The following is a 23,519-nucleotide window of genomic DNA, read 5'->3' on the forward strand; positions in this document are numbered from 1 at the left end:
GCCAGGCTGGTCTGGAACTCCTAACCTCAAGTCATCTGCCCACCTCGGCCTCCCAAAGTGCTGGGCTTATAGGTGTGAGCCACCAGGCCTGGCCTCAAGAATGATTTCAAAGGCTTGGTGCAGTATCCCATCTTTTCACCTCCAAAGAACTATACAATGTGAACTATGTTATTCTGACTCCCCCTAAGTGAGAATAGGACTGGACTTCCCCCAGTCCTCTGGTTATCCTAGTGCCAAACATTTTTTCCAGAGCCTACAATGCCCAAGGCACTGGGGACACAGTGTCAAATCTAAATAGATTCACCTCATTCCCTGCCCTCATTGGAGATAAGGTTCTTGTGAGGAAGAGAGCTTATCACACAACTAACTTGTTATACATGTTGTGAAGCAGACATTAAAGAGGCAATGAGAGAAGTGATCTTTAGCTGAAGTAGAGGTGACATTGAGCTTTAGTGATCTTCAGCTGAAGTAGAGGTGATATTGAACTTTAGCATGTGAACAAGGTTCCCAACATTGCGTCATGGCAGTGGTTTTCAAGTTGTACTTTCTAGAAGCATTTTTGGACCTCTAAGGAAGAGTGGGGAAAGGGGAAGAGGCCTGACAGCTCAAAGTAGGGTAGGGTTGAGAGGCAATAGATTTATTTACCCAAGCAATGGAGACTTACTTTCTCAGAGAATCACAGCTGCAGTGGGAGGTGGGATGAATTTGCAACATCTGAAAGCAAAAAGATTTGAGAGTTGCTCACAAGGGAATAAATAAATACAACCAGATATTCCCTGGTTTCGTGTCACCAGCTTGTCTATAAACTTAGAAACATCTTATGATTCCTGAAACCTCTCCTGGTCCCCGGCACCCACAGCTTCAACTCCAGTTTCCTGGGGTTGCTGGGTGCTTGCCCCCAAAAGCCTAGCTGCATCAGGACACTCTGTTGTATCGAAATGGGAGAATGTCCTGGTAGAGCTGAAGCTCTGCTTCTGCTGTCTCATGCCACAACAGCTGCAAGTCCTGCTCCCTCCAGAAAGCCGTGCTTGCTAGTTAGGTCTTCTTTCTCCACCTCTCTCAGGAAGGGGGCTTAAAACAAGAGGAGATGCTAGACAGTCTCTTTGTTAATAACAACCACTGCTATTTATTGCATGCTTACTGTGTCCTAGTATTTTATTTTTAATATCATAACAATCCCATGAGGAAAGAAATATTAGCTCTGGGTCCTAGATGTGAAACCCGAGGTTCAGAAAAGTTAAGGATCTTGCCCAAATTTATACTGCTCATAAGTGACAGTGCCAGGTGTGAGCCCTTTGTGCGTGCTCCAAACCATTCAGTGCAAAAAGCAAGAAGTCGGCTGGGCGTGGTGGCTTACACCTCTAATCCCAGCACTTTGAGAGGCTGTGGCGGGCAGATCACGAGGTCAGGAGTTCGAGACCAGCCTGGCCAACATAGCGAAACCCTGTCTCTATTAAAAATACAAAAATTAGCCAGGCATGGTGGCACACGCCTGTAGTCCCGGCTACTCAGGAGGCTGAGGCAGGAGAATCGCTTGAACCTGGGAGGCAGAGGTTGCAGTGAGCCGAGATCATGCCACTGCACTCCCGCCTGGGTGACAGAGCGAGACTCCATCTCAAAAACAAAACAAAAAAAGGCAAGAAGTCCTAGACTCCCTCTCTAGTGGTGGGCACAGAGTCATTCAGGTAAGGCCACTGAAAAAGAAGGTGGAAGGGGAAGATGAGTTAGTACTTGAAATTCTGCTGTCTTGACACAAATAGCTTATCCCGAAATGATAAATGTATTTGTTAATGGAATTTACCCATTTTATACATCGCACATGTTTTGTATGTGGTGTTGAGCATAGAGGTCTTCATTACGAGTCAGGAAATGTAAGTTCCACTTCCACTGTGAGCTGTGTCTCTGTCACAAATGGCTTTATTATTCAAAATTTTCAGACCCCAGTTTCTGTCTTCACTTGACTGAGAATAATTCAACGACAGAGAATGTTCTAGTCTCCTTTGTGTCTCTAGTATCTAGTACAGGGCCCCAAAATGTTTGAGGGTGGAATGACTAGGGAAGGAGGCGAATAAAGGAGGAAGAGATTTATCTTGTAACATCTGTCCTGGTGTTAGCAATATTAATTAAAACAGTTTGCAGGTTTTGTTGAAAAGGTCTGTTGTCCATCTTGGTGGCAAACTAGGAGGAAATGGTATCTAGCAAGGCCCTCTTTGGCATAAAGGGCACAGAATGTGCAACTGACATGTACACACAATGGAATGCCTTCCTCTGTCCACCTTTCGTTTCCCCTTGTTCTTTCCAAAGCAACTGACACCACAAAATGAGAAGAGGTGGAACAGGAGACAGGCTCGCAACAATGACTTGCTGCTTCCTTTTCAGTTACCTTTGTGGACAGACACAAGAATGCAGAGGTCAGAGCTGCCCTAACACAATGTGGAATTGTGAACTAGTTTTGTGCCACCAAACTCACCTGATATATATTCTTCAGTGTCCTCAATTCTTTTAACTTTGCAGAGCTAACTCTTTAGGATTGTGCCAGGATTTAAACTGGGAGCATTAGCTGCAGAGGGCAAAGGAGTCAAGCTAATAAGCTCTCCAATTCTGCTTCTTGCAGACTGCTTCAATTTTGAAGGAGAAGTCGTTATTTTTAGAATTCTTACTTGCGTTCACCCTGTACCCCGAATGATTAACTCCTAGTATGTCCCTCAAGTTTAACCCATACTCCCCCTCTGCTCCTAGGAATGTGAGCACGCCTTCCACTCTGTGACCAGGATTTTAAAAAACTATTTTCAATCTGCCTCCTCTTCCTCTACCCATTTCCCCAATTGCAGCCCTTACCCTCCACCTCTCTCCTATTAAACTCATGTCCATTCAATCTCTAGACTTGTTGGGGGAAGTGGCAGCATTGTAAGATAAACCTTAAGTAATTATTATTGTTTATTTATTTTTGAGTCTCTCTCTGTCACCCAGGCTGGAGTGCAGTGGCGTGATCTTGGCTCACTGCAAGCTCTGCCTCCCGGGTTCAGATGATTTTTCTGCCTCAGCATCCCAAGTAGCTAGGACTGCAGGTGCACGGCCACCATGCCTAGCTAATTTTTGTATTTTTAGTAGAGATGGCATTTCATCATATTGGCCAGGCTGGTCTCGAACTCCTGACCTCGTGATCTGCCCACCTCGGCCTCCCAAGGTGCTGGGATTACAAGCGTGAGCCACTGCACCTGGCCTATTTTTTTCTTTATCTTAAGTTCCAGGGTACATGTGCAGGATGTGCAGGTTTGTTATATAGGTACACATGTGCTATGGTGGTTTGCTGCACCTATCAACCCATCGCCTAGGTATTAAGCCCCACATGCACTAGCTATTTTTCCTGGTGCTCTCCCTCTTCCGGCACCCCAGCCTGAAGTTATTATTAAAGTTCAGTTTAACTCTTGTGGTGTCTACAAAGCATGACTTTGTTGAGTCTTCAACAGATTGTAGCGTTACTCACCTTATGTCATTAAACTGAAGAGGCTGGGGTGATAGGATAAGGGAAGTACACAGCTCAGCATGTGGGGAGTTTATTTAAAACTCTTGTGGTCTTTCATTGACTAGGCAGATGAAGTCATTGCTGACTTATAAATCAACAAAATACTTTTAAAATGTAACCTCCTTTCGTGGTTTGTTATAATAAATTACCCTTGACTACTCTTTAAAAAAATCACAAAGAGAAAATTATAATTTTCCTTCATTGAGTTCAATACTTGTGAGCATCTTTCAGGTAAATGAAGAGGAAAAATACATACAAATAGTTACATTTTGGAAATATTTGCACCTAAAACAATAGAATATGTTCTATGGGAGTAATAAGTAGTTCCTAATGTTGATTTATCTAAATGTATTATTTCTTTTTTTTTATATAATGTGACTATGATGACCAGGAAAGGAGCCAAAAAAAAAGGTTTGAAAATAAATGAAAATAAATGCAAAACCTTAAGTGGTGCACACCTGTAAGCCCAGCAATTGGGGGCGAGGGAGATGGGGCAATGGCTGAGGCTGGAGAATGGCTTGAGCCCGGGAGTTTGAGACCAACCTGAGCAACATAGGAAGATCCTGTCTCTTTAAAAAAGAAATAAATTGGCCAGACATGGTGGTTCATGCCTGTAATTCCAGAACTTTGGGAGGCCAAGGTGGGCAGACCACCTGAGGTCAGGAGTTCAAGACCAGCCTGGCCAACATGGTGAAACCCTGTGTCTACCAAAAACACAAAAATTAGCTGAGCGTGGTGGCAGGCGCCTGTAATCCCAGCTACTGGGGAGGCTGAGGCAGGAGAATTGCTTGAACCCGGGAGGCAGAGGTTGCAGTGAGCTGAAATCGCACCACTGCACTCCACCCTGGGTGACAGGGCAAGACTCCATCTCAAACGAACAAACAAAAATAAAAAACAAATAAATAAGGAAAAAAGGAAAAAGAAGAACTTGTGAACTTGCAAAGAAAAATGGGCGCATTTGGTAACACTGCCCAAATTGGGTGATTTTATTATTATTGTTTTTTTTAACTTTTTACCGGCAAGAGAGATTCTCTGGCATGAACTGAAGGTCCCCTCTCTTCTGGGTGATGTGTATTAACATTGTACTGAGTCTGGTTAGGGTGGCTCTTGGCAGGATAATACTTTTTTTTTTTTTATTAAAAATAATTGTATTTAGGCCAGGTGCAGTGGCTCACGCCTGTAATCCCAGCACTTTGGGAGGCTGAGACAGATGGATCACCTGAGTTCAGGAGTTCAAGACCAGCCTGACCAACATGGAGAAACCCCGTCTCTACTAAAAATACAAAATTAGCTGGGCGTGGTGGTGCATGCCTGTAATCCCAGCTACTCAGGAGGCTGAGGCAGGAGAATTGCTTGAAACTGGGGGGCGGAGGTTGTGGTGAGCCGAGATCATGCCATTGCACTCCAGCCTGGGCAACAAGAGCAAACCTCAGTCTCAAAAAAAAAAAAAAGGAAAAAAAATTGTATTTACTTAGAAACATTCAGAATGTCAACAAAATGTCAACAAAACAGCTGCAACTTGTTTTGTTTTTTTTTTTTTCAATTACAGAGTGGTATTCAGTTAATGGAACAACAATTATTTGGTATAAGCTGCATCAGAGACAACTAAAGATGAAAAAAACTACCATCACCATATATAACTAATTTGCGCTGTGCACCAAAAAGAACCTGTTTGAAATTTCCGTGCCAATTTACAACCCCCATACTTTACCAGGCAAGGTTAGTGGTTATTGAAAATACTAGCAGGGCATGGTGACATGCGCCTGTAATCCCAGCTACTCAGGAGGCTGAAGCAGGGGAATCGCTTGAACCTGGCAGGCAGAGGATGGAGTGAGCCAAAATAGTGCCACTGCACTCTAGCCTGGGTGACAGAGGAGACTCAGTCTCAAAATATAAAAGAAAACAAATACCACCAAGACATCGCTATCTAAAGAAACATTTTGGTAATGTGTTAATTATACAAAAAAATACAATGTATGGTTTAAAAACAAATTTTACACAGCCTTACATTTCATTTTTTTTCTTTAAAAGGAGTGAGTTGTGTACAGGCGGGCTAAATGCTTTACAGACAAGAAAAAAGAAAAACTAGAACCAACTTATTCATTATCATTGTCTTCTTCATCTTCATCTCTTCATCTTCCTCCTCCTCACCCTCTTCATTTTCCTCAGCTTCCTCCTCTTTTTCTTGCTTTTTTTCAGCCTTGACAACTCCGTTTTTTGCTGCATCAGGCTTTCCTTTAGCTCGATATGCAGCAAGACCCTTTTCGCATTTTTCCTTCAGCTTTGCGGCCTTCTTTTCCTAAGGCTGCTTGTCACCTGCAGCAGTGTCATTCCGCATCTCTCCCAGTTTCTTTGCAGCATCACCAATGGACAGGCCGGTATGTTTTGGGCAATACTCAGAACAGAACAGGAAAAAAGGCTGCAGGAGGCCTCTTGGGTGCCTCGGGATCCTTGAGCTTCTTTCTTGTCTCCCCTTTAGAAGGGATACAGGTTTTCATTTCTTTTTCATTACGGGCCTTGTCTGCCTTTGCTGTATCTTCAAATTTTCCTTTCTCTTTAGCAGACATGGTCTTCTACCTCTCTAAGCACTTCTTAGAAAATGCTGAGAAGTTGACCTAAGCATCTGGATGCTTCTTCTTATGCTCCTCCTGACAAGTTTGCGCAAAAAATGCATATGGTGACATTTTGCCTCTTGGCTTCTTAGGATCTCCTTCGCTCATATTGAGTAATTTTTCCTCAGTGAGGCCCAGTGCCTGTCTGGCTCTCACTTGCCCTGGTGCTGTCTCTATCGAGAGGATAATAATTTTAAAGTTTTAAATAAGCATGTCTTATCCTTCAGTTCTCCAAAGCAGGTTTTATATGAGATCTGAATCTGACTGAGAATGTTACTGTTCATTCTTTTCAAAGTTCCAAGTAGACCAGCCACAAAAAGAATTTCTCAGTTTCTTTGGCATGGCTCATGCAAGTAAAAACTGGTGGCTAAGACCTAAAGAACACAGTTTTAATCTCTGAAATACCGATGACTTTGGGCAGAAGCACAGATGGGTAGGAAGAGGGAGGCAAGGGGAGAGATTTCTCTCCCATGATCACGTTGTCCCAAAAAGGGTCCTTGTGTACAGTTTATAAGGTCACATGTCGACACATTGGTTGTTAAGACCTTGATGAAAAGAGTCAGAGGAAGCCAGTGGAAATACTCAATGACATATCAGTGGTGAGGCCTTGAGGCATATAAAGAAGGTCATCAAAGTTTGCCATCTCTTTTATCTGCTCTTGCCCACCTCTGCCTAGATGTTACAAATGAAGGAAATATTTGTTGGGAATATATTTATCTGAATGCACTACGTGAATAACGAGAATGTTGGAAGAATGTATGACAGTATATATTGGCTCTTTCAATATTAAGAACCTCGTATAGTCCTTTACTAAGCTTAAGGCTTGTGCAAACAAGATTAAACAAATACACACAAACAGTCTCCTCCCTCCTTCAGTAAACCCAAATAAATCTGATCAGCTTGAAGTGATTTCTACAATAGCTCTCACGGCTATCAGGATTTAGTCTGATCTCCTGGCAAAGCCAACCCAGCCCCGCATGAGCCCCCGACCCTCTGCCTCCATCCTTCTTTCTCCCTAACTCCCCGCTGGCCCCACCCCCGCCCCCCAGCATGTTAACTGTGAGGTCCTTGACATGCACGCTCCCTCCTCACACCTCCAAGCCTTTCTTTCTCCTGTTCCCTTTACCTCCATGTCTGTCTACTCTCACCTGTCCTTCCACATTTAGTTCCGACATCACCTCCTCCTGAAGGCTTTCCTGCACTGTCTCCTTGCTCACACCAAGACTGGTGCCTTGCCAGTGTGTGCCCATGCATGCTGTCCAGGCCTCCACCACAGGGTTCTACTGAATGGAAACCTTTTGTCTTTTCTTGTTTACTGTTCCTTGTTGTTGTTGTTGTTGTTGTTGTTGAGACAGAGTCTCGCTCTGTTGCCCCGCCTGTTGTGCAGTGGTGCAATCTCAGCTCACTGCAGCCTCCATCTCCCTGGTTCAAGCGATTCTTCTGCCTCAGCCTCCCAAGTAGCTGGGATTACAGGCATGTGCCACCACACCCGGCTAATTTTTGTATTTTTAGTAGAGATAGGGTTTCACCATGTTGGTCAGGCTGGTCTTGAACTCCTGACCTCAGGTGATCCGCCCACCTTGGCCTCCCAAAGTACTGGCATTACAGGTGCGAGTGACTGCACCCAGCCTCCTGTTTACTGTTTCTTTTCTCATAATACAAAACCTGTCAGACAGTAAGTGTTTAATGTACATTTGAGGAATGAATGGTTTAATCAGAGTTTGTTTCTAATCTTGTTTCCAGCCCACATTAGCTTATTCACCTGTGTGCAAAAGTGGATGAGGACAAATAATTGTTAAATCGTTTGCTTGACTAAGAATGTTTTACTGATAGCAAGTTGGCAATCTGAAAATTAGTGGGAGAAGTAGTGATGGGTACTGAGCAGACTGCCAACTTAGATTCTCATTATCTGCTGTGAATCATTTCTTTAACCTTTGAAAGCTTTTAAAATTATTTTTCTGGGTATAATAGTAATGTGGCTAACTAAAAATAATGAAGATCATGTTTATTGTAGATGTGTGCTAAACATCCTTGCTTTGATCCAAGTGCTACAATTGAGACCCCCACATTACCTCCTTTCCCCACTCTGCCTACTCCTAGCATACATGCGGGCATGCATGCGTGCACACACACACACACACACACACACACACACACACCCCTAGACTAAACCTTACCAGATTTAGTCTTTAATAGAGTCCTATAAGACACATTTCACCACATTTCCAAAGTCATAATGGATCTTGGAAGGGAAAGCTATGGAAAACAGTGATAGAAACACACTTGTCACACAGCGATAGAGTTCCCTTTTGATCTCTTCAAACAAGCCAAGAAACAAAGAGCGAAAATCATCTAAGAATTCAAAACTGCTGGACTATTCCCATTGCACCGAGTCATGTGGATCTGTGTCAAGTACACAATCAGTTGCAAGTCAGCTGATAGAAAAGAGTTACTTCAGAAAGATAATCTCAGGGAGCTTATTATGCTCCCTTCGAAGTATTGAGTCCAGTGAACTTGAACTGGAGATTTGAAGTTTCTGATGTTCTGCTGTCACTGGAAAGGAATTACTTTTTTTTTTTTTTTGAGACAGAGTCTCACTTTGTTGCTCAGGCTGGAGTGCAGTGGCGCAATCTTGGCTCAGTGCAACCTCTGCCTCTTGGGTTCAAGTGATTCTCTAGCCTCAGCCTCCTGAGTAGCTGGGATTACAGGCGTGCACCACCATGCCCGGCTAATTTGTTTGTTTGTTTGTTTGTATTTTTGGTAGAGACGGGGTATCACCATGTTGGTCAGGCTGGTCCCAAACTCCTGACCTCGTGATCCGCCTGCCTCAGCCTCCCAAAGTGCTGAGATTACAGGCGTGAGCCACCATGCCCAGCCAGGAATTACTCTTGACAATTTTCTATGTAATTTATTGGAGAATGACAAAAGTGGTTGAAAATATTATTAGCTGGAATCTTGGCCTCTTTTGGTAAACAACAGATAAAAAGTTTTAAGGGTGGAACTTGCAAGTCTAATTACACAACATTAAAAATAAGTCTCCATATCAAACATAATCAGTAGATTTCAGATGAACATGAGGAACTATTAGAACAACTTACCTAAAACAGTTTTGTTTCTCAGAAAAATGACGTTATAGATCTGGCATAGAATTTAGCATAGAAACTCTTCCTACAAGGTATAATGAGAAAGAGCATCAAAGCAAGAGCCTTAAGACTCAGTCTTAGTTCCAGTTTGGCCTTTGTGATCCTGGCCAAGTCACTTCAACGTGAACTTGGTTTACTACGTCTACAAAATAAAAGGGTTGGGCTACTATCGCTGCTGTACTGCTACTACTGATCTATTTGTGCTGGATTATTCTATATCCAGATGAATGAGGCCAAGTGTTTCTGGCATCACCAACCACCATTTAAACAAATAGCATCCCCTCCATAGGGGAGGAGGCTGCACACATCTGCTGCTCTCCACCCTGAGAATGCGGATGAATTCCAATCAGCAGCCACCACCTGACTGATTTGCCCACAGCCTGCTCTGGGTCCACTGGCTGGGAGGCTTCTGGAGGCAGCTGGGTCATGTCATCCCAACCCAAACTGGTGATGTGAAAGAACAGTCACATGTGTGAGCAGGTGCATAACCCATCCTCAGGAGGGAGAATGGAGTGAAGGAACAGTGGTTTAGGGAGTGACTCATTCAGGTTATTCATTCTGTGTGTAAAGCCCAAGGCCCTCCAACTGGCCCCGACCTACCTGCCCCAACTCTTCTGCTTTCCCGACACCTTCTCTGGGCCGCTATTGCCCTTCTGGCTAGTGCAGCTGGCCCCTTGATGGCTTATATGGAAGATAATGTACCTAAGTCATTCATCACCCCAACCCTTGTGCATAGGTTTTCCTTGTTGCCAGAACCTGGATTTTGTTCAAGGGTGTCCCCAGCCCTATGTGATCAAGTGAAGAACTCCCAACCTTCATCCCCAAAGGAAAACTGATCACTATGCTCCCATTGGTAATTGGCCTAAGCCAATCACTGCACTCCCATTGATAATCGGTCCAAACCAATAACTGTGCTCCCATTGGTAATGGGTCTAAGCCAAGCCAATCACTGCATTCCCATTGGTAATCAATCGAAGCCAATCACAGTGTTCCCATTGATAATTGGTCTAAACTAATCACTGGGCTCCCATTGGTAATTGGTCTAAGCCAATCACTGAGCCCCCATTGGTAATCAGTTGAAGCCAATCACTGCACTCCCATTGGTAATCCATCTAAGCCAATCACTGTGCTCCCATTGGTAATCAGTCTAAGCCAATCACTGCACTCCCATTGGTAATGGGTCTAAGCCAATCACTGCACTCCATCTCCCAGTCTACTTACCAGTGATTATCTCAGGTATGGCCATACACTGCAATTTTGGCCAGTGGGAGTGAGTCAGTTAAGAGATTTCTGGGAAGATTCACACTGTCCTGTCTGCATGAGATGCTTGAAATGATGCTGCCATCTTTTGAAAAAGAGAATGATCATCTGACAGGCTGAGTGAGCAGAGAAATGAAGAGAATCATCTGGGGCCTGAGTGAGATCACTGGGCTGCTTTGTTAATCTACCCTGGATGCTCTCTACATCTTGAATTCTTGTTATGTGAAATTACAATTTTTTTTCTTACTGTTTGAGTCAGAAGCCCAAGGTATCTTGCTATTTCTCACACTGGCACACTGGAGAGAAAATAAGGAAACCCCAAGTGGGGTTAGTGGAGGAATCTGTTCCTCCACTTAGAAGCCATTACTGAGGAACAAATTACTTCAAAATTTAGTGGCTTGAAATAACAGTAAGCATGCATTGTCTCTCAGTTTCTGTAGGTTGCAAATTTTGGAGCTTTTTGAATGGGAAGTCTGGCTTAGATTCTCTCCTTTCATGAGACTGCAGATGGGTGTGGGCTGGGGCTGCCCTAATCTGAAGGTTCAACTGGGGCTGGTGGGTCTGCTTCCAAGGAGGCTCACTCACTTGGCTGGCCAATGGGGGCTGGCTGTGGTGGGAGTTCTCAGTTCCTCTCCATATAGGCTTCACCACATGGTACTTGAGTGTCCTCTGTTTTAAAATATAGGTTTTATTAATATTTAGGTATGGCAAAGCCATCGGATCAGGAATGACTGCTAATAAGCAGATAGTTTGTTATGCTCACAGATCTCAAGAGGAAGGGGTGTGTCACACCAGCCACATGGGGAAGTACCAAGGTCAGTTAGGAGGCAGAGGGAGCAGAGTGAAAACAGGGGCACAAACTTTTTTTTTTTTTTTTGAGATGAAGTCTCACTCTATCGCCCTTCTGGAGTGCAGTGGTGAGATCTTGGCTCACTGCAACCTCTGCCTCCCAAGTTCAAGCGATTCCCCTGCCTCAGCTTCCCGAGTAGCTGGGACTACAGGTGCGTGCCACCACACCCAGCTAATTTTTTGTATTTTTAGTAGAAACGGGGTTTCACTGTGTTAGCCAGGATAGTCACATTCCCCTGGCCTCCCAAAGTGCTGGTATTACAGGCGTGAGCCACTGCGCCCTGCCAGGGGCACAAACTTTTATTGTGGTTTCTGTGGGAAGGAATGAGTGAGGGAGGGTGATTGGGCTTTGGATTGAATAGTTTGAATCATTTCAGCAGGCTCTGGGCCACACAGGCTATCCCTAGTTGTCTAGTTCCTACTGCTGGGGTGCTTAAGGCAGGTGGATAGTGGCCTGGAGGGTGAGAGCCCATAAAGGAGGTGGCAGTGTGTGGGCTCTGGATTGATTGGTTTACATTTGTAATGCACCCTCATGGTTGTTTGCTATTTCTAAAAACTGGCTAGTCCTGGGGCAGGCATAAAAATACAAAAATAAAAGACATGGTAAATATATTCTGACAGCATGGTGCTGGCTTTGCCCAGAGTAAGCAATCCAAGAGAGCAAGACAGATACTGTAATGTCCTTTATGCTCTCAATTCAGAAGTCACGTATTATCCCTGCTGAACTCTACACAGACCAGTCCTAATTCAACATGGGAGGAGACTATGCAAAGACATAAATACCTAAGAGGTGAAGATCACTGGGGGCCATCTTGGAGGCTGGGTACGACACATCTGGCAAGTTCCTTGACCTCCAAATGTCAGTGTCTTCACTTAAAAAAGATGGCAATAATATTGTTACTTTGACTTCTAAGTTGAAAGCGAACAGAAAGTGACTCTGGCTTGCTTAGGCAAAAGAGGAATTTATTGAATCAGTTTTGGACAATTCACACAATAGAAGGGAAGGCTATAGAACCAGGCTTAGCAGAACATAAGGGAGCTCAGGGAGCAGGGAAGGTCATGCAGGGCAAAGCCTCAGGGTTGGTCTGGTTGGGAAACTGATGTTGACATCAACTGCACTGGCCACCAGATAATGTGGCCAGAGCTAAACGCTCAGCACCACCGCTGTTGAGCAACTCTCAATCGCCTCTGTGCCCTGAAGCTTCCACAGTGTGGGGAGACTGGAGAAAGGAGGACCAGGTCCCTTCTGCTTCTGGGATTACAGCACATGTCCGCTACAAATACGGGCTTCATGGGATTCACCAAAAATATATGAGCACCTTCCTTGGTAAATCGAGAGTGCTCAGTAATGGTTGGTTGCTTAATAGAAGGGAGAAAGCAGATACCTTGGGATGGAATAGAGTGAGTTTGGAGATCTCAAGTTGAGAGTGAGAATAAAGCATGCTCATTACATTTCCAGCCACACTGAGCATTTCTAATAGCACTCTTACCTTGTCTTCACTCATATGTACATTTGCAAATTCTTAAATTGCTGAGATTTGTACAAATCCTATCTATATACTCTAATTATCCGGTGAACCAAGTTGGAGGCAAGGGAACAGTGAAAGCCTCCTATGAAAATTGCAGTACTGTCTGCGAGCAGTGGCTCATGCTTGTAATCCTAGCACTTTGGGAGAACGAGGTGGGCAGATTAATTGAGGTCAGGAGTTCAAGATTCCTGCCTGGGCAACATGGTGAAACCCTGTCTCTACTAAAAATACAAAAATTAGCCAGGTGTGGTGGTGCACGCCTGTAATCCCAGCTACTCAGGAGACTGAGGCAGGAGAATTGCTTGAGTCCAGGTGGCAAAGGTTGCAGTGAGCTGAGATCACACCACTGCACTCCAGCCTGGGCAGCCGAGTGAGACTCCATCTCAAAGCAAAGCAAAGCAAAGCAAAGTGAAGAGAAAAGAAAATTGCAACACTAGCCTCTTGCTACCTTGACATGAACCACAATTAACCACACTCTTTAAGTGGTGATAGCTTCCATTTCTGTCACTGTTACCTTCATAGTACTTTTTTTTTTTTGAGACAGAGTTTCTCCTTCTGCTCACTGCAGCCTCCGCCTCCTGGGTTCAAGCAATTCTCCTGCCTCAGCCTCCCGAGTAGCTGGGACTACAGGCCCATGCCACCACGCCCGGCCAATTTTTGTATTTTTAGTAGAGACATGGTTTCACCATATTGGTCAGGCTGGTTTTGAATTCCTGACCTTGTGATCCACCCGCCTCAGCCTCCCAAAGTGCTGGGATTACAGGCGTGAGCCACCGCACCTGGCCCCTTTATAGTACTTCTATCTCAGTTTGAATTTCCAAGGCAAAGCCAGACACCTTTTCTCACAGAGCCTGTGCTCTGTTGTTAGATGTGGGCGTGAGTCTTGCTGTTCAAACTCAACTATTTCATTCAAAGTGACCTTGCTTGGGTTTACAAATTCATTGAGGTTGAGTGTGTAACTAAGTTCTAAAATGTTAGTTCTAAACTAAGTTCTAAAATGGTTCTAAAATGTTCGTATATAAGGAGCACCAGGAGGGCTTGCTGAAACACAAGTTGCTGGGCCCCACCCCTGGGGTCTCAGGTTCAGCAGGTCTAGGGCGAGGTCTGAGGATGTGCACTTCTAATGCGTTCCCAGGTGGTGCTGAGGCTGCTGGTCTGGGGGCCACATTGAGAAACACTGACTTGAATGACTTGATGCTGTTGCTGGCCTGCTTTGTAAACTTCTTAGATCCTACCCAGTAATTGCCTTTCTTTTCTTTTCTCTTTTCTTTTTTTTTTTCTTTTTTTTTTTGAGACAGAGTTTCACTCTTGTTGGCCAGGCTGGAGTGCAATGGTGCTATTTTGGCTCACTGCAACTTCCGCCTCTTGGGTTCAAGTGATTCTCCTACCTCAGCCTCCAAAGTAGCTGGGATTACAGGCATGTGGCACCAAACCTGGCTAATTTTTTTTGTATTTTTAGTAGAGACAGGATTTCACCATGTTGGCCAGGCTGGTCTTGAACTCCTGACCTCAAGTGATCCACCCACCTCAGCCAACGCACCCAGCCAGTAATTGCCATTCATAAAGAAAGCCAAGATGACAACTACAGAGCAAAATTATGTGATACTGAGGAATAAATATTGAAACATTATTTTGATTAGAATAATAGCTGCATGGAACAGAAACTTAGCTATAAGAGCTTAAGCAAATAACAGTTTGTTGTTCTCATATTCCCAAGAAGACTAGAAGCTGTCCTAGGCTGGTGAAATGACTTCACCTCATCAGGGGTCAAGGCTCTTGCTACTTTCTCTTTTGTCATCCTTGGTAAATGATCTTTGTCCTCATGGTCACAAGATGGCTGCTGCATCTCCATGTATTGCCTCTGTACTCTAGGCAGGAAAATGAATGATGAACAAGAAATGCATGTATGAGCTTTTCTGAAAGTCCCTCTAGAGACTTCTGTTCCCATCTCATGGGTTAGAACTATGTCACATGGCCACACCAAGCTTCAAGGGAGCCTCAGCATTCATTGACCCACATAAAATGGGGTTCCGTTGATGAGAAAGGAAGGAAGAATTTTGGGTGGTAACCAGCAGGCTCTGGGATGCACTCACCTGCTTGACTCCCAAAGGGTCACATCACGTACTCAGGCCGGAGCCACCTACAGTGCTAAACCAGCCACGCAACAAATGAAAGGGACAGAGAAAAGACATGAAGCCACTTCTGTACTAGCATTTCTTGCCTCCTGCTAATGGGTGTCATATGAAAAGGGAAAACTGAACTAGAACTTCTTTACTATAGACTTCTCAGAAGTTTTATTAATCCTATGTATGTAATGACATTCCAAGGCAGGAACAAACATGCTGCATTTTCCAAGCTTATTTGACCACAGAAGCTTTTTAAAAAATTTTCTGGTGCATCTCCCTGAACTACATTCCATGGAAATTTTTGCCAGAAAACCTTGATATACACAGTGTCAACTATCAGTGTGTTTCTTAAGACTCCTTATGAGAAAAAAAGCCAAGTATGTTCTTCTTACATCAGTGAGATAGTTCTACTTTTTTAAGGGGAAGGAAATGAAAATAGGAACAGTTTGTGAGTTAGGGCGGGGGGTGTGATGCCAGCCTGCCACCTGAGAACCACGCAACCTTGACAGGCCTGGTGGCCTCCCTAGAGTCTCCTGTGGTGTTTTCTTTTTTTTTTTTTATGAGACAGAGTCACCCAGGCTGGAGCGCAGGGAGTGCAGTGGTGCGATCTCGGCTTACTGCAACCTCTGCCTCCCGGGTTCAAGTGATTCTCCTGTCTCAGCCTCCAGACTAGCTGGGATTACAGGTGCATGCCACCATACCTGGCTAATTTTTGTATTTTTAGTAGAGATGGAGTTTCGCCATGTTGGCCAGGCTGGTCTTGAATTCCTGACCTCAGGTGATCCGCCCTCCTTGGCCTCCCAAAGTGCTGGGATTACAGGTGTAATCTACCATGCCCGGCCAGAGTCTTCTGTTCTTACTTGCAAAACAAGATCTGTAGGGAAGCACCAGGATGCATCCCAATAAACCAAAATTCTGCAACTTCACAGCTCCTAGAAAGATCAAGAAGGGACGTCTGAATCAATCTTTGGTAATGGGAGATAGAGGATATATGCACTCCTGTTGGGCGACAGAGTGAAACCCCGTCTCAAACACTGGAGATGGACTCTTGGGGTTTCGACATGTTGGCCAGGCTGGTCTTGAACTCCTGACCTCAGGTGATCTGCCTGCCTTGGCCTCCCAAAGTGCTGGGAGCACAGGTGTGAGCCACTGCGCCTGGCCTGGTTCTCCCATTTTAAGGGCTCATGCATTCTATTGAGCTCACCCAGATAATTTAGGATAATCCCCCCATCTCATCACATCTGCAAAGCCCCCTTTGCCATATAAGGTAACATATCTCCAAGTTCTAGGAATTAGGACATGGACATCTTGGGACTCATGGGTATTCTGCCTACCGCGCAGATGAAATCTATTGTTTAAAGAAGTATAGACAGTATTGGGAAACTAAAAACTATAACAAAAAATTCAAATTAGGCTTAATAGTATGTGAGACAAGCAGTACAAAAAGGTAGAGAAAGTTTATGTGAGAAAAGAAAAGAAAAAAAAAACCCAAGAAAGGAAATCAATTACAACACAAGCAAAAGTAGGAAAACACTAGTTAAGAGTTGGAAGCACGTGAATCCTTTAAGAGCCCGAGCAAAGGGCAAAGGTTTAGTATGGAATTGGTTTTTTTTTTTTTTTTTTTTTTTTTTTTGAGACGGAGTCTCGCTCTGTCGCCCAGACTGGAGTGTAGTGGCGTGATCTCGGCTCACTGCAAGCTCCGCCTCCCGGGTTCACGCCATTCTCCTGCCTCAGCCTCTCCGAGTAGCTGGGACTACAGGCGCCTGCCACCACGCCCGGCTAATTTTTTTGTATTTTTAGTAGAGACGGGGTTTCACCGTGGTCTCGATCTCCTGACCTCGTGATCCACCCGCCTCGGCCTCCCAAAGTGCTGGGATTACAAGCGTGAGCCACCGCGCCCGGCCTAGTATGGAATTGTTGGAGTTTCTTTCTATTATATATTGTACCTTCACCAATAGAACTAAGAGTCTAAAATCACACTATTTAAAAACCAAGAATGTATCAGCATTAACCAGATTGATCCTATAGGCGCTGCCTGACTTTCAGGTGTGGAGGTGGTAGGAAGAGCCACAGAATGGCCTGAAATAATTGCAGAGCTCCAGTGTTTGAAGAATGTATAGGAACCTGGTGAGGTGAAGGCACCCTTGCCTTTGCTTAGTGGCTTCAGAATGTGGAATAAAAAGGAACATGACATCTACATCCAGGTGAGAATTAGGCTTGGGACAATGGGTGGTGAAGTATTAGTCCAAAGGTCAATAAAAGAGTAAGAATCACATGCAAGTATTTAAAGGATCCAGGCAGAGGAGGTGCAATAAGAATTTCTCAGTCCTGGTCCTATTGACACTGTGAACCACGTAATTTTTTGTTGTGTGGGTGTCCTGTGCATTGTAGGCGGGTTAGCAGCATCCCTGGACCCCACCCATCTGATGCAGTGGCACCCTTCCCCAGGATGTGACAACAAAAAATGTCTCCAGGCCTTGTCAAATGTCCCCAGGGGGAGGAGACAAAAATCACCCCAGTTGGGAACCACTGGTATAGACTGAAAGAATAGGCAAGGGGGCACAACACACCAAAAAGGGGGAGCCTGCAAGCCTGGAGAGAGTCTTTGAGGCTACAAGGACACAAAAACCGAGGGAACCTTGTAAGGGGCCTGTTGCTGGAGCTGGTGGGCTGGCTGGGAGCCACCAAGAGCATCCAGCTGGTTTGCATACTGGTCTGTAACTTGGCCGGGGCAGGATCCAGGTCAGAAGAGCTCAAGTCTAATTCGTTCAGGGGTTGCACTCTGGTTGTTTTCCATTTGTTATGCAAGCACAGGTTTCAAAAGGCAATTCACCTGGGCAGGGGATATGCTTGCTTGCAATATAAACAGCTTGGAACCTATTATCTTACATGGTGGTTTCACTTCATCTAGGTTCACTGTCTGTCCTCCTGACCCCTGATTTGTAGAGGAGGGAGGAAACGAGGATGGTGGAGAGACTTGGGTGCAAGTAGTGCCACCTGCAGCCTTTACAAGTGCCTTTATGAGAATTAGAAAAGGTGCATCTCTGGCTGGATGAATTAGGAAAGAATGTCCCCTCAGGGAGGATCAGGAGTGGGGCTAGGCTAGGAGAGTGGATGGCACCTTATCTCCAACCCTAGCTGGGAGCACGGAGCTGCGTGTCAGCGCCCCCATAGTGAGTACCTGCAGAGTTCCCATGGGAGCAAGCCTCCACCACGCACACTACATCTTACATAGCCTGTGAGGCAGAGGCTTACTTATGTAAACCATGGGGGGCAGACATGACATATGGGGCCCCCGAGCTCTGAGGGGTACTAAACTTTCTTACCAGCAGGATTAGAATTTTAGTATGACACACAGTGAGAAACAAAGGCAATTGATTCTGTAGGAATGAGTGTAAGGTGGCTTGAGAATAATCTAAAGGAGAAAGAAGCAAAATGGACAGCTAGGAGAGACTGCAAGGTTGCTTCTGTGCATCTGGCCTGATGAGCCTATTCATTGATAAATTTAGGACCTAGATGATCAACAAGAGCACTGCACTTTTGCAAGTGAGAGCAGACCTCTAAAGTTCCTTCTAAGGTTCAAACACTAATGGCCCAAGGCTATTAAATGCATCTAGTTCAGGGGATGTGTTCTATAAAGTAAATCATGATCTGCTGCATAAATTCCTATGCACTGGACGTTGTAGAAAAATCTTCCTTTGATGACCTTGGAAGACTAGACACGTTAGCCCTCTTTCTACAAGGGCAAGGAAGGTGTCATGCAGCCAAAGGACAGAGAAAGATTCTAAGTCAAGAAAACGCCCATTAAGTGCAGATGTGTCCACGTTACAGATGGAGACCTTGAACCATAGGGTCAGACTAACCCTAACATTGCAGAGTTGCAGAGGGTGAGAGTGTGAATGGAGACCAACACAACAACTGTCTAATTTTGTTTCTTTTGAGACAGGGTCTTGCTCTGTCACCCAGGCTGGAGTGCAGTGGTGCAATCACAGCTCACTGCAGCCTCGACCTCCTGGGTTCCAACAATCCTCTCATCTTGGCCTCCCAAAATGCTGAGATCACAGGCAATAGCCACCATGCCCAGCAAATGTCTAATATTTAAATAAACTTTCTTCCATCTTTGTACTTTGTCAAATATACTTTCATAGCAAGAAAATGAGGGAAAAGTGAAATTTATGGTTTTTATATGACTGAAAGTTGGCAAAAACAAGAAGAAATAACTGGATTTCATTATTACACACCTGTGGGTGTTCTGTTAATGGGCTGACATGTGTGAATGCATACTAAAGACATATACAATTCATGCATTGTATATTTATCCATAAAATTAATGTTTCTTGCTTTCATTTCAGGAAGATTACAATTATGTTGTTATAATCAATATTTTCACATAATTTGTGTTCTATTGACAGTAATACCTAATTAGATTACCTTTCTTGAGTCTTGGTTTTTCTTTTCATTTTTTCAAGTTTACATTTAGAGAAACTGCTCTGCAGAGGCAGTTGCAATTGCAATTATCATTAAAATTCTTCAAGCAACCCTTCCATTTGGAAATGAATCATGAATTTTATGTCAATCATTATAATTGGGTTGCATATGGTATATTGCCATTATCACAGGGACTATCACAAAATAGTTTAATTTCATCCCATAAATTACTATCACTTATATAATGATTTTCAAGATTTCTTATAATAATGTCGTAAAAATCTCTACCTATATAGTTTTGTGAAGGGTTGCTATCATGTTCATGCTTACATGTGCAGACCTACATATACACACCTTTAAGACTAACATGAAGGCCGGGCGTGGTGGCTCACGCCTGTAATCCCAGCACTTTGGGAGGCGGATCACGACATCAGGAGTTTGAGACCAGCCCGGCCAACATAGTGAAACCCCGTCTCTACTAAAAATACAAAAATTTAGCCAGGCATGGTAGCATGCACCTGTGGTCCCAGCTACTCGGGAGGCTGAGGCTGGAGAATCACTTGAACCCAGGAGGTGGAGGTTGCAGTGAGCTGAGATCGTGCCATTGTACTCCAGCCTGGGTGACACAGTGAGACTCCGTCTCAAAAAAAATATTAAAAAAAAGACTAAAGACTAACATGAACTGTTGTGAATATTGCGCTAATGGATGAGAAACTCCAGAATCTTAAATTGGAACATGAAGGGAAACAAGACTCTTGCATTCAGGCTGAGAGGAAGATTTTGGAGAGCTAATTGTTTTTCCTCTTACCAAGGAGCTCCTGTTACCCCAGCTCTCCTCACTCCCCAAGGCAGTGTCTGTGTCTGATGCCAGCAGAAGTACAACCTACAAACCATCACAGCTCTGGATGTCGTTACCTTTTGTTTGGAGAACACAGGGCAGAAGATTTAGAGGTCCCCTGGGACCTAAATGATGTTAGTCATGAGTGGTGTTCAGGGTTACAAGTTGCACTGAGTCAATGGTGAATGTGAAGTGACCACGGACCTTCTAAAGTGAGGGCCCAGGACCCCCTACCCTAGTCCTTGAAGGCCAATGCTGCACCCCTTGCTAAATAACCATACAAATATTACTATAGTGGATTGAATGGCATCTCCCATTAGAATGTCCACATTCGAATCCCTGGAACTTATAAATACAACCTTTTTTTGGAAGAAGAGTCTTTGCAGATGTGTTAAATTAGGAATCTTGAGATAAGCTCACGTTGGATTATCTGTGTGGGCCCTAAATTCAATGACAAGTGATTTTATAAGAGACAGAGGGGAGACAGAGAAGAGGAGAAGGTCATATGATTACAGGGGCAGAGACTGGAGTGATGCAGCCACAGGCTGAGAATGAGAGTCAAGTTATAGCCTTCAGAGGGAATAGGCCCTGCCCATAGCTTGATGTTGGATTTCTGGCCTCTGGGACTGTGAAATAATAGATGTCTGTTGTTTTAAGCACCAAGTTTGTGGCAACTTGTTACTGCAGCCACAGGCAACTAGGGCTGATGATAACAATGACTAATAACCATTAGCTTTTACCATGTCATTTAACAGTGACTAATAACCATGTGCCAGGCCCTCTGTGAAGCCCCTTTTACAAGCATTATCTCATTTGAATCTCACAACAGCCTCATAAGATTGGCGTGATTATTTACCCCAATTTACAGATGAGGAAATTGAGGTTCAAACGGGGCAAGCAGCTTGCCTGAGGCCACATAGCTAGCAAGTGGCTGAGCTGGGATCTGAACCTAGATCTGTGTGACGGTAAGACCTACTTGAAGCACACACTGAAGCCTCGCTGCCTGGTCACATGTGGAGCTGTTATAGACAAGCCCTATTCTTGGTGGTTCCGGGTTGATAGTTCTGTGTTCTTTGGCACCCTACTTAAAGAGTGGTTCAAATATTTTAGCACTCACCCCCTCAACCTTCAGCTCTGTACCACCCCTCAGAAGTGATACATAAATTATAATCAACCATTTATCTAACTCAGAAGACCAAGGGAAAACTTTCCTTGCTATAAAGAAACATTTTAGCCGTGCTTAGTCACATACAGTTCTTTGCAGCTATTTCGCCTCTGGGTCATTTGGGTTTATTTGCAGATGTTGCCAAATGAATCAGAAATCTTGGGAAACGGTCTTTGGAGAAGGACAGCAATCAGAATGATTTTTTGTTAGTTTCTTCTCCCAGGAGAAACTTTTAGTCAGAAATAAGTTTGTTTTCTTAAGACTTAAAATATGTTCTCTGAGCTCATTAAACTATCAGAACATGAAGTCTAGACTCTGGTAATAGTATGAGTTAGACAGGATTTCTTTCCTTGTCTATCTATCTTTGTCCAGTCTATTGGGGACTAGAAGAGATTGTTCTCTATCTGCTGGCCAGCCCAAAGACCGTGTGTGTGTTTGCGTTAAGTGTGTGTGTGTGTGAGGGGGGGTTCTGGATGAGGTGGTTACTTTTATTTTGCTATCCTTTCTTTTCTTTCAAACAAAATCTACACCCCATTTTACAGGTGGAAACATTGAGTGTTTTGGTGACTCTAAAGGATTTTCTCCATGGCGACTCAACTATGCAGGCTTATTACAGATGCTGTGCTTGTCTTCTCAAGAAATCATTCCATTTAGTGAAAACGAGAGCTGTTATACAATGAGTTTTGAGGCTAATTTTAAAGCAAGTCATGTGTCCCTCCCATTGCTCTGACCCAAATATGAGACAGGGATTCAAAGTTGCACACAAAGAAAACCAAAATCAATCAGGAGGCTCTATATGAACAATTTAGTGGGTTACGGGAATGCAAGCTTCATTTTTCAGCCACTGCAATGCTTTATCACTTGAAATGTATTTAGTGTTCTAGTTAGTGCCTGGGAGACTGCTGGGAAGGAAGCTTGAGTCCCAAGCTGGAACCTGGGACTGACCTTGGGTCACTTGTTCTCTCTGCACCTGGGTTTCCAGAGCAGTAAAGAGATGCTATTCTAACCTCTCTTGCAAAGATGCCTCTGTAGTGTGCTAACCAACCACTGCAAACAGAGGTTTGAAGCCATGATCAGGAGTATTCTCTTGAAGGCCGATGGTGAAGGGAAAGGATAGAGACAGGGTTGCAGATAATCCTTAATGCGGCCAGGGCTGAAGAAAGTTGGTGCAGACTAAAGGTGCCAGCGTAGACAAAATGAAGTTCACCTCTAATTTCATTTGTCTGAACCCTTTCTTTCTGTCCAAAGTTAACTTTATGCAATCACTCGGCCTTGGGGAGCTTTCCTCCTCTCTTATTTCTCCAAACCAAAACCTGCTCCCAGGAAATAATCTGATAAATTCATTTGCATCATGGAGAATGGACCAACTGTTATCTTCTGCAAGCCCTCACATTGAAAGTCTTAAAGCAAAAGTAGTGTGTCAGTGTGCAATTCCAGGCAACAGAAAAGATGGGGAAGAGAGGTGAAACCTGTGCTGGGGCAGGGAGTGTTGAGGAAAGTGTCAGGAAAGTTAGGGTCCCAGCAGGACAGGCATTGCCAGAAAGGCAGGCGGAAGTCATCAGCAAGGTATCCAGTGCCTGATGAAGCAGACCATGAAGCTAAGGAGATGAAGAGCAGAAAACCTTGAACAAAAGCTCATATGGAAAGCTATTTGCTTTTTCCCTCAAGCAAAAGATTCAAGAAAAGCAAATGTGTGTATAAAACTCATCATTCATTCATATAAAATTGTATTTACTATGTTCCAGGTATCAAAGAGATCGCCAGGAAAAAGATAAAATCTCTGTCTGCATGGAATTTTCTCTCAGGCTAGTAGGTGAGGCTAACAACAAATAAATAATTTCAGGTGGTTGTAAGTGTTTTGAAAAAAAGTAAAACAGGGAAAGGAGATGAGAGGGTGATGGAGCTGGATGAGGGGGTTAGGAAGGGGTTCTTACGTATGGCTGCCTGAGTTAGCAAACAAAAACACAGGACACCAGGTAACTTTGAGTTTTAGATAGATGACAAATGCTTTTTCTTTTTCCTTTCTTTATTTCAATAGGTTTT

General features: G+C 44.1%; 1 long non-coding RNA gene and 1 pseudogene across 1 annotated transcript in view; one reads left to right on the plus strand and one right to left on the minus strand.

Moving 5' to 3' along the window:
• The window catches only part of LOC134735717 (uncharacterized), a 63,153-nt gene that overhangs the window by 21,358 nt on the left and 18,276 nt on the right, over positions 1 to 23,519 (plus strand). The gene's annotated exons all lie outside the window — the stretch shown is intronic.
• On the minus strand, positions 5,623 to 6,246 carry LOC129472892 (high mobility group protein B1-like; annotated as a pseudogene).

This window comes from Symphalangus syndactylus, chromosome 23 (assembly GCF_028878055.3).
Source record: "Symphalangus syndactylus isolate Jambi chromosome 23, NHGRI_mSymSyn1-v2.1_pri, whole genome shotgun sequence".
In the NCBI taxonomy this organism is placed as follows: domain Eukaryota; kingdom Metazoa; phylum Chordata; class Mammalia; order Primates; family Hylobatidae; genus Symphalangus; species Symphalangus syndactylus.